This window comes from Pseudophryne corroboree, chromosome 1 (genome assembly GCF_028390025.1).
Source record: "Pseudophryne corroboree isolate aPseCor3 chromosome 1, aPseCor3.hap2, whole genome shotgun sequence".
Taxonomy (NCBI): Eukaryota; Metazoa; Chordata; class Amphibia; order Anura; family Myobatrachidae; genus Pseudophryne; species Pseudophryne corroboree.
The window spans coordinates 1,226,467,656-1,226,480,197 of NC_086444.1; the positions used below are offsets into that span (position 1 = coordinate 1,226,467,656).

General features: G+C 49.1%; 1 protein-coding gene across 6 annotated transcripts in view; it reads right to left on the reverse strand.

Annotated features, from left to right (window-relative positions):
* The window catches only part of SPEF1 (sperm flagellar 1), a 267,709-nt gene that overhangs the window by 221,741 nt on the left and 33,426 nt on the right, over positions 1–12,542 (reverse strand). For all 6 annotated transcript variants that reach the window (XM_063925368.1, XM_063925366.1, XM_063925365.1 and 3 more), the window contains exons 2-3: positions 6,338–6,418; positions 4,907–5,072 (exon numbers count right to left, since the gene is read on the reverse strand). The gene's annotated coding sequence lies outside the window, so the exon portion shown is untranslated. The remainder of the gene's footprint in view (positions 1–4,906; positions 5,073–6,337; positions 6,419–12,542) is intronic.

Here is a 12,542-nt window from a genome sequence, read left to right on the forward strand (position 1 = left end):
ATATTATGCCACATTACAGTACCCCAGTACATATTATGCCACATTACAGTACCTCCTGTTGATATTATGTCACATTACATTGCCCCTGTTCATATTATACCACCTTACAGTGCCCCCTGTTCATATTATGCCACATTACAGTACCCAGTACATATTATGCCACATTACAGTACCTCCTGTTGATATTATGCCACATTACAGTGCCCCCTGTTCATATTATGCCCCATTACAATGCCCCCAGTTCATATTATGCCACACTGTAGTGCCCCTGTTCATATTATGCCACATTACAATGCCCCCTGTTCATAGTATGCCACATTACAGTGCCCCTGTTCATATTATGCCACATTAAAGTACTCCCTGTTCATATTATGCCACATTACAGTGCCCCTGTACATATTATGCCACCTTACAGTGCCCCCTGTTCATATTATGCCACATTACAGTACCCAGTACATATTATGCCACATTACAGTACCTCCTGTTGATATTATGTCACATTACATTGCCCCCTGTTCATATTATGCCACCTTACAGTGTCCCCTTTTTATAAGTCACACTATAGTGCCTCTACTTCATATTGTGCCAATGTGTTACAATGAGCAGACGAAGGGGCATAACTAGATATACTGTAGGCCACAAGGCAAAAGTTAGTAAGGGTCCTTATGAATCACCCAATGGGGAAAAATGAAATGTATATAATACATGTAACTATGATGACAGGGAAGGTGGCCCCTCTCAGCTCTGTGCCCCGTAGCGCCTGCACGCCCTGCACCTATGGTAGCTAGGTCCTTGTGACTGATGCAATGGAATGGAATGCCCTCCCACGCACAATCAGACTCTCCTCTACTCTCCAAACCTTCAAGCATTCCCTGAAAACTCATCTCCTCAGGCACCTTCTCAAATTCCGGAACCGCTCACATAGCCTTCATAAACTATCCTATCCAATGACTTCCCCACTGTACAGTCCACATATAACCTCACATGTTTTTTTCTCTCTTCACTTTCCCATCCTCCCGACCATGGCCGGATTAACAATGGGGCGGATGGAGCTGCAGCTCCAAGCCCTCCATTGAAAATAGGCCCACAGATCCCCTGCAGTGCAGGTAGTAGCCAGTGCTGACAGGAAAAAAAAACATTTCCTGTCAGCACATACAGCAGATCCCTCACCTACGGCTGCTCATTCACCCCCACCCCAAACTGGGTAACCTGTGCCCTGACCTCTTCGTGTTGCAAGGGGGCGTGGCTTCGGACGGGCACGGGGGCGGAGCCACGGAAATAGCTCCGAGACAGCAGCCTCCTGTCAAGACCCTTCCCCTCTTGCATGAGGCATGTTATTGTTGGGAAGCTGCAGCAGGAAAGGTAAGCTGCAGCAAAAGCATGTATGTTTTGATGGGCAAGGGGGCGGGGCTTCGGACGGGCACGGGGGCGGAGCCTCGGAGATAGCTCCGAGGCTCCGCCCTCGTGTCCGTCCAAAGCTCCGCTCCCTTGTCCATCAAAACATACATGCTTTTGCTGCAGCTTACCTTTCCTGCTGCAGCTTCCCAACAATAACATGCCTCATGCAAGAGGGGAAGGGTCTTGACAGGAGGCTGCTATGTTCTAGGAGAGCTGGGTCCCTGGATGTCAGAGCTGAGAGGGGATGCAAAACCATGTGAGTAGCAGCCCACACCAGACCCTGAGGTCTCCTATGTAAGTGGTGTCTATGTCAGTAAGTTTTGAGGGGTGTGTGTGTGTGTGTGTGTGTGTGTGTGTGTGTGTGTGTGTGTGTGTGTGTGTGTGTGTGTCACTGAGTAAGTAGTGTCTGTCAGTAAGTAGTGTCAGTGTCAGTAGGTTTTGCGTTGTGTATGTGTCAGTAAGTAGTGTCAGTGTCAGTTAGTTTTGTATTGTGTCTGTGTCAGTAAGTTTTGCATTGTGTGTGTGTGTGTGTGTGTGTGTGTGTGTGTGTGTCAGTAAGTAGTGTCTGTCAGTAGGTGGTGTCTGTGTAAAGTTTTGTGTTGTGCCGTGTGTGTCAGTATGTTTTGCGTTGTGTGTGTGTGTCAGTCAGTCCTGCAAGTGTGGCGGTACGCTCCGGTACGGCGTACCATTAAGAATGTGTCCGCCAGTATGCCATACCCCCGCCACACTGTAAAACACCACCACCAAGCTCTTAGATCTTGCTCGGAGGCGCCGTCAGCACCTTCTTCCTTTTCCAGGAAAAGGACTGCTGCGAGCATGAAAGTGATGTCATCACCCTCCCGCACCTGGCAGACTGGCAGAGAAAAAGTGACGGTGGGGTGCCGGGCCAGCGGTGTGTGGGTGGTATTCAGTATACCAGTTGTTGGGATCCCAGCGCACAGTATACCGGCGCCGGAATCCCGACAACCGGCATACCGACACCTTTTCTCCCTCTTGGGGGTCCACGACCCCCCTGGAGGGAGGATAGCGTGGCGCTTACGCACGCCACCGTGCCTGCAGCATGGCGAGCGCAGCGAGCCCTCAAGGGGCTCATTTGCGCTCGCCCTGCTGTCGGGAAACCGGCGGTCGGGAAACCGGCGGTCGGGATCCCGGCGCCGGTATGCTGGCCGCCGGGGACCCGGCCGCCGGCAACTCTTGCTACACCCCGGTGAGTAACTCTAATGGTCGGGACCCCTCCTCACAAGTACAATGAGGCGACACTCCCGAGTTTTGCTGGTGCAGTAAGATTTATTGATCCAGAATCTTACTAAATAAATCTTACTGCACCAGCAAGACTCGGGAGTGCTGCCTCATTGTACTCTGTCCACAGCTTGAAAAACCGAAGGAGGGAACTGGAGCAAATATTCACATCATAACAGGATGAGTGCTGGGTACACAGCTTATATATAATATTTTTTATTCTATAACCAGTGTCACATCCTGCTGTCCTTGTCTCTGTAGTCCGCAGGGACAGGCGGTGTCTGTGCCATGGATTCACATAATATATAACCACTCCACCTAGTGTCACATGGTCACATCCCTTAATGGCATGTGACCACGCCCACGGCGCGCAGGCACAGTACCACTGAGAAAAAAATTCTGTGTGCAGCACTGGTGTCAGTAAGAAGTGTCTGTCAGTAAGTAGTGTTTGTGTCAGTACATTTTGCATGGTGTCTGTGTCAGTAAGTTTTGTGTTGTGTTTGTGTGTCAGTAAGTAGTATTTTTGTCAGTATGTTGCATTGTGTGTGTGTGTGTCTGTCTGTCAGTAAGTGGTGTCTATGTCAGTTAGTTTTGTGTTGTGTGTGTGTGTGTGTGTGTGTGTGTGTGTGTGTGTGTGTGTGTGTCACTAAGTAGTGTCTGTCAGTAGGTTTTGTACTGTGTGTGTCAGTAAGAAGTGTCTGTCAGTAAGTAGTGTTTGTGTCAGTACATTTTGCATGGTGTCTGTGTCAGTAAGTTTTGTGTTGTGTTTGTGTGTCAGTAAGTAGTATTTTTGTCAGTATGTTGCATTGTGTGTGTGTGTCTGTCTGTCAGTAAGTGGTGTCTATGTCAGTTAGTTTTGTGTTGTGTGTGTGTGTGTGTGTGTGTGTGTGTGTGTGTGTGTGTGTGTGTGTGTGTGTCACTAAGTAGTGTCTGTCAGTAGGTTTTGTACTGTGTGTGTCAGTAAGTAGTGTCTGTCAGTAGGTTTTGTACTGTGTGTGTCAGTAAGTAGTGTCTGTCAGTAAGTGGTGGGTGTCTGTGTCAGTAATACCCCTTTCACACCGCAAAAATAACCTGGTATAGACCGGGTATATTGCCGGGTCGACAAGTTTCGATGTGCGTTGTGAAAGGGGTCATGGGCGAATTCCGGGTTGCCTGACCCGGTAATTCAACCCGGGAATAAAGCAACCCGGGACCCGTTCACTGCATAGAGAGTGGCGGCGCGGAGATGATCTCATCTCCTAGCGCCGCCTCCGCACCCGCCCCTGATGCCGACTCCATCTTCGCCCACGGATGGCAACCCGACCCAGCAAATTGCCGGGTCGAGTTGGCGGTGTGTAGGGTCCAATGCCGGGTCCCACCCAGGAATGGACCCATTTCCAATTCCCAGGTGGGACCCGGGATTGTGATGTGAGAGCGGTATAAGTATTGTGTTGTGTGTGTGTCAGTAAGTAATGTCTGAGTCAGTAAGTTTATCTGTGTTGTGCGTGTGTGTCAGTCAGTAATATCTATCAGTAAGTGGTGTCTGTGTCGTTAAGTTTTGTGTTGTGCGTGTTAGCAAGTAGTGTCTGTCAGTAAGTGGTGATTGTGTCAGTAAGCTTTGTGTTGTGTGTGCGTGTGTGTCAGTAAGTAGTGTCTGTCAGTAAGTGGTGACTGTGTTACTCACATGGCATAGGCCACACCCCCTATTTAGACCACACCCACACCACACTGATCACACCACCACATCACTAGTCACACCACTGCAGCGCTTCACACCTCCTGCCGAGGCACACAATAGGCCCTTCCTAAATTTCAGCTCCAGGCCCATATGGACCTTAATCTGGCACTGCTCCCGACCCCAGGCCAACATCACTGGGTGACCATATCATACAGCCCACCAAGGGCCTTTGCAATCTGGTGGACCATTATGCTACAGATAGCACCTATCCTTGTGTATCAATGCCTGTTTCCCTGTAGATTGTAAGCTTGCGAGCAGGGCCCTCCTACCTCCATGACTGTTTTGTTTTATCACTGTTGTTTCCAGTAGTAAAGCGAAATGGAATATTCTGCTTAGAAATAAAACTGTAAATAAAGAAATATTATTATAAACACCGGCTGCTTGTTAATATCACAGCTCTCGCCATCTCTGTGGATTGGGGCTCTCAGAGGCTGACAGTGTGTTCTGAATACACACATTCACTGTAGTGGCATTTTCTGCTGAGCAGGTAACACTGTAATATAATGCTATTTATGCATAATATGATATGGGATGGGATGGGAGAGAGTCTACCGTAGTCTATGAGTAATTCAGAACTTCCTGCAATGTGAGAATGGTATAGGCCACCATCCGTTGTTCGTGGTGAGTGTCACGCTGATGTCTGTATAGGTGGCGCTGTGACTGCATTTGCAGGCGGAACTTCACACTTATGGTGGTATTGTAGGTTGTGGGGGCCGTACTGTAACAACAGCAATAGGAAAAGGTGTCAGTCACTGTATGAGGACAAGTACACAGCTATATACAGTAAGTTACCTACTGAACGTATATACAATAATATGTCCTGTATACGGTATGTCCAGCACAGACCTCAGCTATTAAATAATGTATTATTATTATTATTATATACACTACTAACTGCCGAACAGTGGACTCCCAATCATAAAACACCATACTGTAACTGTGCGGTATATTTAGTTTACTAAAGCTTCTAAAAATGAAAAGTGTTGATGTTGCCCATAGCAACCAATCAGAGTCTATCATCACCACTTTTCATTTTTCGAAGCTATAGTAAATTTACCCCGAGTCTTTATATTTACACATGTCAGCTATTACCTATTGCCTCTGCGTTGTAACCCATAGCAACCAATAGGACACATAGGGGCAGATGTACTAACCCTTGGAGAGTGATACAGTGCAGAGAGATAGGCTACCAACCAATCAGCTGCTGTCATTTTTCAAGCACAGCCTGTAACACGGCAGTTAGGAGCGGATTGGCCGGTACTTTATCTCTTTCCACTTTATCACTCTACAAGGCTTGGGGGGGGAATTCAACTGCCGGTGACTTGTTCGGCGGGCCTGCCGCACTTTACGGTGGTGGGATCTCACTCTTTAGGATAGTGTGCACTTTTAGGCGAAAGGGGTGCAAATAGGGCCGGGTGAAGGGGGTAAATCGGGGTGCCGTTCCTGTCGTTTGAATGGTGCGGCAACACCAATTCTCCACCTTCACCCGGCCCAATTCGCACCCCTTTCTTCCACAACTGGATTCCGCCCTCAGCACATCTCCCCCATATAACTGTAAGCACAGTGACAAACAATGCAAGTTCTGCCATGGTATGGTAACCTTTACATATATCTGTGTGACTGTAAGATGACGTCTCCCATGTACGCCTGGTCCGTGAGACTGGTGCTGTGTAACCACGGTTACGGATCCATGTGAGCCCCCGCATTCCTCTGTGACATCCCCCCATAGCTGATCAGAGTGGCCTAGGGGATGGCGGGAGATCCCAACAACAGGCGGGAGACCTGAGAGATCCGCATTACACAGACCCTGCTCTGCATTATTCATTAGCCCGAGGGGGTCTGTGTGGGCAGCAGGTGGGAGAGGGAAGGTCACAGCTAAGGGAAGACATTGTCATTCACCTGTGACATCCAGAAATACAGGTATGGCCACCTGAAGGATGGAAACAGTTGTGGCACGTGGCAGCCCATTCCTGAATTACTTACCCCCGGGGTATAACTGCGATGAGGTCGCCTTTCTCGGTACACCTGCGGCATGTGTGAGGCCGGTTTCCAGATTTCCGACTTCTGTTCAATTAAAGTAAAAAAAAAATCTAAAATGAATTTTTTTTTTTTTTAAAGTAACAACACACGCACAAAGGGGGTGTTCCGAGTTGTTCGCTCGCTAGCAGATTTTAGCAGCATTGCACACGCTAGGCCGCCGCCCTCTGGGAGTGTATCTTAATTGCGAACGAAAGCTTCGCTAATTTTCTCGTAATGATTACCCCCCAGTTTCTGAGTAGTTCCAGACTTACTCTGCCATTGCGACCAGCTCAGTCCTTTTCGTTCCTGGTTTGACGTCACAAACACACCCAGCGTTCGCCCAGCCACTCCCCCGTTTCCCCAGACACTCCTGCGTTTTCAAGTAGCACGCCTGCGTTTTTCCGCACACTTCCATAAAACGGTCAGTTTCCGCCCAGAAACACCCACTTCCTGTCAATCACACTACGATCAGCACCGCGATGGAAAAGCTTCGTTATGCCGTGAGTAAAATACCTAACTTTTGTGTAAAATAACTTGGCGCAGGCGCGCTGCGTACCATGCGCATGCGCAGTTTGCTACTATTCGCTCCGTTGTGAAAAATTTTAACGAGCGAACAACTCGGAATCACCCCCAATATTATATATAATATACCACTGTCGGATATAGCGAATCGCTTGTGATTGGTTTATCCTGCAGACACAGGTAGGTGCTTCTGCTGCATTGGGGAGGTTTTAGCATTTAAAACAATGCCAAAAAGAAAATGCATTTATTCCACATAGTCGGCTTGCCATAACATCCATTCAATCAGGGACAGCACTGGTAGATATATCTGCGGATCAATTGATCAGCAGATATATCTATGAACGGATCGGGCAGTGTGTTGAGCATACACACTGCCCGATCCGTCGGGGACTGATGTCATGAACTGGGCGGGCGTGTACATACGCCCACCCAGTTCAGCTGTCAATCACCGGCGGCGGCTGCAGCATGTCTATGGGAGGTCGGCCGACCGCCCGTACACACACAGCGACGCGCCAATATATCGTTAGATGTATTGGCCGTCGGCTGTGCTGCGGGGCCGACGCGATACGTCTGTGAACGACGGAGTTCACAGACGTATCGGCCGTACACACTGGCCGACGGACCCGCGATATATCGGCCATTCAAGAGAACGGCCGTTATATTGGCCAGTGTGTACCCACCTTTACGCAGCTTTCCTTTTTCTCTAACATCCTAGAGGATGCTGGGACTCCGTAAGGACCATAGGGGATAGACGGGCTCCGCAGGAGACATGGGCACTTTAAGAAAGACTTTGGATCTGGGTGTGTACTGGCTCCTCCCTCTATGCCCCTCCTCCAGACCTCAGTTTGATACTGTGCCCAGTGGAGACTGGGTGCTTTCAGGGAGCTCTCCTGAGTTTCCTGTCAAAGAAAGTATTTTAGTTAGGTTTTTTATTTTCAGGGAGCCTGCTGGCAACAGACTCCCTGCATCGAGGGACTGAGGAGAGAGAAACAGACCCACTTCTCTGAGTTTCAGGGCTCTGTTTCTTAGGCTACTGGACACCATTAGCTCAAGAGGGATCGGTACGCAGGTCTCACCCTCGCCGTCCGTCCCAGAGCCGCGCCGCCGTCCTAATCGCAGAGCCGGAAGATAGAAGCCGGGTGAGTATGTGAGGAATAAACATCAGAGGCGGCAGAAGACTTCATGATCTTCACTGAGGTAACGCACAGCAGTGCAGCTGTGCGCCATTGCTCCCATACACCTCACACACGGCAGTCACTGTAAGGGTGCAGGGCGCAGGGGGGGTGCCCTGGGCAGCAATATAAACCTAATTTCTGGCAAAAGAGATATATATATATACAGCTAGGCACTGTATATATAAAGAGCCCCCGCCAGTTTTTATTATATTTAAGCGGGACAGAAGCCCGCCGCCGAGGGGGCGGGGCTTCTCCCTCAGCACTCACCAGCGCCATTTTCTCCACAGCACAGCTGAGAGGAAGCTCCCCAGACTCTCCCCTGCTTATCCACGGTGAAAGGGGGTTTCAGAGAAGAGGGGGGCACATAATTGGCAGCAAATAAAAGTATTACAGCGCTACTGGGTAAACACATTGTGTGTTTTTTCCTGGGGTATTAGCGCTGGGTGTGTGCTGGCATACTCTCTCTCTGTCTCTCCAAAGGGCCTTGTGGGGGAACTGTCTTCAGATAAGAGGATTCCCTGAGTGTGTGGTGTGTCGGTATGTGTGTGTCGACATGTCTGAGGTAAAAGGCTCTTCTAAGGAGGAGATGGAGCAAATGTGTGTGTGTGGTGTCTCCGTCGACAATGCCGACACCTGACTGGATATGTGGAATTAAGTACTGAGGTAAATTTATTGCACAAAAGATTAGAGAACAGACAGGGAATCTACCCATGTCTGTCCCTATGTCGCAGGGACCTTCAGAGTCTCAAAACGCCCACTATCCAAAATAATAGACACTGATACCGACACGGAGTCTGACTCCAGTGTCGACTACGATGATGCAAAGTTACAGCCAAAGCTGGCGGAAAAGTATTCAATATATGATTATTGTAATAAAAGATGTTTTGCATATCACTGATGACCCATCTGTCCCTGACACGAGGGTACACATGTTTAAGGGGAAGAAAGCTGAGATAACATTTCCCCCCTCTCATGAACCAAATGAATTGTGTGAAAAAGAGCGGGAATCTCCAGACAAGAAACTGCAGTTTCCCAAAAGAATTCTCATGGCGTATCCTTTCCCTGCTAGGGCCGGGATACGATGGGAATCCTCCCCTAGGGTGGACAAGGCGTTAACACGTTTTCCCAAAAGGTAGCGCTGACATCAGTGCTGTAGCTAGACATTTTTGCGCTGTGTGCAAGATAAGGCATCGGCGCCCCCCCTCTATGTAAAAGAGGGGCAGTGCGCCCCGTAGTCGCGTGCAAAAAATATAGGGACGTGGCTTCATGGGGAAGGGGTGTGGCCACAAAATAATACCATATTATGGTGCACAGTAGTCCGCATTATTCAAATTACGCTGCACAGTAGCGCCACTACACCAGGTAGAGCCCCTTTTTTACATTACGGTGGATAGATTCCCCTTTTTACACATTACGGCAAACAGCATCTGCTTTTTACACATTACGGCAGACAGAGTCCCCGTTTTACACATTAGATAGATAGATAGATAGATAGATAGATAGATAGATAGATAGATAGATAGATAGATAGATGGACAGAATAGATTATATTTACCATTTCTCCTCTGGCTCAGGCTGTGCATGCTGGGATGAGGGAAGCGCATCCCCCCATTCACAGCAGCGGCGGCCAGCCTATGTGTAAGGAGAGGAACAACTGCAGCAGCACTGCCACCAATTACATAGCGCTGCTGCGGCTCCCAAGTCCCCCTCCCTCCTTCGCCTCCCTCCTCTTCCTTCTCCGCTATCCCCGCTGCGGCTCCTCTCCTCCTCTGACACGGGCGACTCATTACAAGCTGCTGATTTTAGGGAATGGGGACCGTTGCGCCCTCAGGGCGACTGCGCTGTGTGCCAGGCACATCTGGCACACATGTAGTTACGGCACTGGCTGACATACCAAGATACAGCTACCCTCAGGGATCCTGCAGATAGCATGCAGAAAAGTACTTTGAAGTCCATTTACACACATTCTTGTACACTACTCAGACCGGCGATTGTGTCGGCATGGGTTTATAGCGCTGCAGCAGCGTGGACAGATACCTTATCAGCGGAGATTGAAACCCTAGATAAGGATACCATGTTATTGACCCTAGGATATATAAAAGATGCTGTCTTATATATAAGACATGCCCAAAGACACATTGGTCTACTGGGTTCTAGAGTCAACGCTTTGTCGATTTCTGCTAGACGTGTCCTGTGGACCATGCAATGGACAGGTGATGCCGACTCAAAGAGGCATATGGAGGTTTTACCTTACAAGGGTGAGGAATTGTGTGGAGAAGGGCTCTCGGACCTGGTCTCCACAGCTATAGCTGGTAAATCTGATCTTTTGCCTTATATTCCCTCACAGCCTAAGAAAGCACGACATTATCAAATGCAGTCCTTTCGGTCGCAGAAAAACAAGAAAGTACGAGGAGCGTCCTTTCTTACCAGAGGTAAGGGCACAGGGCACAGCTAGTTCCCAGGAACAGAAGTCCTCCCCGGCCTCTATTAAATCCACCGCATGACGCTGGGGCTCCCCTTAGGGAGTCCGCCCCAGTGGGAGCGCGTCTTCGACTCTTCAGCCACATCTGAGTTCACTCACAGGTGGATCCCTGGGCAATAGAAATTGTTTCTCAGGGTTACAAGCTGGAATTCGAAGAGGTGCCTCCTCGCCGGTCTTACTTATTGGCCATATCGGCTTCTCCCCCAGAAAGGGAGATAATATTAAATACAATTCACACATTCACACATACACTCCAACAGGTGGTACTCAAGGTTCCCCTCCTTCAACAGGGAAGGGGATATTACTCAACATTGGCTGTAGTCCCGAAACTGGACGGTTCGGTCAGACCTATTTTAAAATTAAAATCTCTGAACCTATACTTGAAAAGGTTCAAATTCAAGGTGGAATCGCTTAGAGCGATCAACGCCAGCCTGGAAGGGGGAGATTTTATGGTGTATCTAGACATAAAGGCTGCATACCTTCATGTTCCCGTTTATCCACCCCATCAGGCGGACCTGAGAATTGCGATACAGTATTGTCATTACCAATTTCAGGGTAATTGGCGGAAATGATGGTGCTCCTACGCAAGCAAGGAGTCACAATTATCCCATACTTGGACGATCTCCTAATAAGGGCGAGAACAAAAGAGCAGTTGTTGAACAGAGTGTCACTTTCGCTGAAGGTGTCACAGCAACTCGGCTGGATTCTCAATATCCCGAAGTCACAGTTGGTTCCAATTACTCGTCTGCCCTTCTTGGGTATTATTCTGGATACGGACCAGAAATGGGTTTATCTTCCGATGGAGAAGGCCCAGGAACTAATGACTCTGGTAAAAAACCTATTAAAGCCAAAACAGGAGTCAGTGCATCACTGCACTCGGGTCCTGAGAAAGATGGTGGCATCTTACGGGGCCATTCCCTTCAGCAGGTTCCATGCGAGGACCTTCCAATGGGATCTACGGGACAAGGTCCGGATCACATCTACAGATGCATCAGTTAATCACCCTGTCCCCTAGGGCCAGGGTGTCTCTCCTCTGGTGACTACAGAGTGCTCACCTTCTGCAGGGTCGCAGGTTCGCCATCCAGGACTGGATTCTGGTATCCACGGACGCGAGCCTCCGAGGTGGGGGAGCAGTCACACAGGGAAGAAACTTCCAAGGTCTTTGGGTCAAGTTAAAAAAACTTGTATTCAAATCAACATCCTGGAGCTGAGGGCCATATACAATGCCCTTCGGCAAGCGGAGACATTGCTTCGCGACCTACCGGTTCTGATCCAGTCAGACAACATCACCGCAGTGGCTCATGTAAACCGCAAAGGCGGCACAAAGAGCAGAATGGAAATGGCAGAAGCCACCAGGATTCTTCGCTGGGCGGAAAATCATGTAAGCGCACTGTCAGCAGTGTTCATTCTGGGAGTGGACAACTGGAAAGCAGACTTCCTCAGCGGACACGACCTGCATCCAGGAGAGTGGGGACTTCATCTGGAAGTCTTCGCACAGATTGCAAGTCAATGGGGACTGCCCCAGATAGACATGATGGCGTCCCGCCTCAACAGAAAGCTACAGAGGTATTGCGCCAGGTCAAGAGACCATCAGGCGGTAGCTGTAGACGCCCTAGTGACACCGTGGGTGTTCCGATCGGTCTATGTATTTCCTCCTCTTCCTCTCATACCCAAGGTGTTGAGAATAATAAGAAAAAGAGGAGTGAGAACAATCCTCATTGTTCCAGATTGGCCACGAAGGACCTGGTGTCCGGATCTGCAGGAAATGCTCGCAGAAGATCCGTGGCCTCTTCCTCTAAGACAGGACTTGTTGCAACAGGGTCCCTGTCTGTTCCAGGACTTACCGCGGCTGCGTTTGACGGCATGGCGGTTGAACGCCGGATCCTAGCGGAAAAAGGTTTTCCGGATGAGGTCATTCCTACGCTAATAAAGGCTAGGAAGGATGTGACATCTAAACATTATCACCGAATATGGCGAAAATATGTTTCTT